Source organism: Morone saxatilis, unplaced genomic scaffold (genome assembly GCF_004916995.1).
Source record: "Morone saxatilis isolate NCDOM2014 unplaced genomic scaffold, NCSU_SB_2.0 Contig1, whole genome shotgun sequence".
Taxonomy (NCBI): domain Eukaryota; kingdom Metazoa; phylum Chordata; class Actinopteri; family Moronidae; genus Morone; species Morone saxatilis.
The window spans coordinates 42623-45816 of record NW_023339651.1 but is presented as its reverse complement, the minus strand read 5'-3'; the positions used below and the strand labels follow the sequence as shown (position 1 = coordinate 45816).

General features: G+C 40.2%; 1 long non-coding RNA gene across 1 annotated transcript; it reads left to right on the top strand.

Annotated features, from left to right (window-relative positions):
• LOC118334345 lies at positions 1-2136 on the top strand. The gene is made up of 3 exons (XR_004797012.1): positions 1-70; positions 1316-1597; positions 2055-2136. It is a non-coding gene; the product is annotated as an uncharacterized LOC118334345 (long non-coding RNA).
• Positions 2137-3194: the final 1058 nt, after the last annotated feature.

The window sequence follows — 3194 nt, the reverse complement described above, 5'->3', positions numbered from 1 at the left end:
AACTTCAATCATCTCTCGGAAATCATCAACAACTTTACCATCAATCTCTGTGACAGCATTCATAGCTTAGGTAGGCAAAGTGTCCATCATCATTAAATGATACATGAGAGCAACATACCAATCTGCAGGTATCAGAATCAGTTTCACGATACGGAGTTCGGTCTAGACCTGCCTCTATTGAAAAGTTCCTGAGATACTTCTGTTTATGAATTGACGCTATACAAATAAATGATTGAATTGAATTGATACCAAGGTTTAAAAGCCGTTTAACATTGGCCAGGTTTTGGATTATTAGTTACATATTTTTGTCTTACAAAGCCTCTGCAGCCAACCTCAACAGGCAGACACCATTATCGGTTCTGGTACTCGTCTACAAAGGGACAAGTTGTTACGCACAAAGAAAGAAGTTCTCAAACAAACATATTATTTGGTCAATTTTATTGAGACACAATCCCACCATTTTGAATGTTTGGGTTCTTTGGACACATATTTAAAAATTGGTACCATTGGTAGATGAAGCTGAACAAGAGTTATATGTTCGTATTTGGGTATTGCTTATATTTTGTCTGTAATTGGTTACCAAACTTTGCCCAATGGCATTGCCCGATACACTAAAGGGGCCATCAGTCCTTAATGCTCAATTGGATTGTGAACCAACATTGAGAATGTTGTACATAAAGCTGCATTGCTCATGTGTGTAAGATTTTAAACAATTCCATCGACAGTAGCTCCACAATTATACTAAGTCAGAGGACAGGACAGATACAGGACAGAGGTCAGTGCTGTATACACAGCAGAGGTCTGTACTATATATCCAATTAATATAACTGTAACAATAATGATATTATTAATATTACCCTTTATTTCACAGTTTTAGTTAAGTCCAATAATTTGACAGTAATGAAGTTCAGTTCAGTTAATGAAGATTTGATTGAGTCCATTTGACAATAGTACCTAAGTTACAGAGGACAGAACAGATGCAGGATCGAGGTCAATGCTGTAGATACAGTGCATAGGTCAGTGCTGTACATGTAGATCAAAGGACAGTACTGGCTATATGACTCATATAATAGTAACACTAAAGATATTATTATGATGAAGTTCAATAATTTGACACTAATTGTCAAATCCCATCTTTTGTAGGTAAATATGCATACGCGCATTTCACCGCCATTTAGGGAATGTTTTTGTGCAAAGCAACTGTCTCCTGTATAGAGAAAGCTCTGGCTTACCTAGAACACCTGCTCATCTAGAAAAGCTGTTTACTCCCCTGACAACTATTTATTTTACTGATGACTCTCTTGTTTCTGCTCAGATTCTGTCAGGTTGGTGGGAGGATCCAGTCGCTGTGCAGGAACTCTAGAGATGAAACGAGGAGAATGGAGACCATTATATGCCTCTAACTGGACCCTGAAGTCAGCAGTAGTAGCATGCAGAGAGCTCGACTGTGGCTCTGCTGTTTCAACAGAAATCAGAAATGAGTCCTCAATCAAATCTGTGTGGCAGAAGAGTTCTGACTGTGTCCAGTCTGGATCTGCTATGAGGGAGTGTGTATCATCAGGTTCTTCTTTGTGTATCCTGGGGATTACCTGTTCAGGTTAGCCCATCAGTGACATTATCTAAGACAGTAATCTTATTATAAATGTACTGTCACATGTTCTCAGTTACAATCTCCTTATTTGGTAGGAAATGCTGAGAATGCTGAGACTCAGAGGTCTGCTCAGCAACATGACAGCTGTTATATGTTTGTATCTAAATCATAATTGTAGAAAATCTACAGCGTTGATATTTGGCATCTAGGCTGTGACCTGCCACCAAGTTCAGCACAAAGGGAGTGGGGGAGTGGCCCCCCAAGTTGTCTTTGACACAACCTGATATTTAGACTGAGATATTTTTCTGGCTTTGAAAAGACATCAGCAAGCTCTTGTAGTGTGAACTTAGCATTAAAAATCTCTGAATCTAAACTGTTTGTTATGAGATGTCTTTCTCCTAATGCATAGAGTCACAAATAACTAATAAATAAATAAATCAGGTTTTAAATTCTCTCTGTCCAGACTCTGTCAGGCTGGTGGATGGGACTAGTCTGTGCTCAGGCAGACTGGAGGTGAAGTCTGACCAGTCTAACCAGTGGTGGTCTATCACAGGGACACATTACAATCCATAAAGTGTATGAGTAGTAGGAAATTCTGTCGTCTGTCTGTCAGTCAGACTCAATGTTGCTCCAAAATGATCTCACTATGAGGTAGGTATATGTCCACTCCCAACGCAGGAGGACCGACCCACGCACAATGCAGGCAGGGCATACCGGTTCAGATAACAGATTACATCAACATAATTGTGGGAGAAAACACCTTTGGGATAGTGATGACTGTCCATGTGTTGATAGATCCAATCAGTTCATCATCGACAACAGAGAAGAGACAGATCGATGACATATAGACTCTGCTGGTGGTGACCAACGCCCTCATATTTCTACTGATAGATACTGTCACTGTCTGCTTGTTTGTACAGGAAACTAGACTGGAATGAACACTCCAGTCTGTGTTTATTGAACTGACTTGAGGACTCATGCTGTCTTGTCTCTCCAGGCCTGCAGGGGCAGAAATCCGGGCAGACGGAGAACAATCGAGCAGGAATGATATAACCATGGGTGTATCCCTACAAGCTGGAGGAGGTCCGACTGAAGAGGAGGAGCTCAGGGCAGAGTAAGCCTCCCAAGACTATGACAAATGGATATGTCGAGTTTAGCGTTATGATTTTGTGCAAAGATATATGTGCAGCGGCTCAAGCTGGAAGTATTCAAATACGCAATTAAAGCTCAGAAATAATATATAATTCTACAATTCAAATAGGTCCCCGTGCGACTGAGTCAGTGCTAGGGCCCAAACTAGATTTGAAAGCAGGAATACTGAGGTCCAAACACACAATTCAAAGCCAAGACACACCGACACTCGGATTGTCATTTTGGAACAATATTGGCCAAGTAATTTAAATATTCAAGTGAAAATAAAGTGAAACAAGTCATGGTATCTAAATCTAAAACAGTTTGTTAATCTATTTGAATGACGTTGATACATTGAATCACTGAGATTAAGAGGAACAACTTGTTCAGGACCACCTGTTATGATAGATCTGGAGCACACCAGCGATTGGATGGAACAAAGCATGCTGCCATTATGGAGAAATCTGTTTAT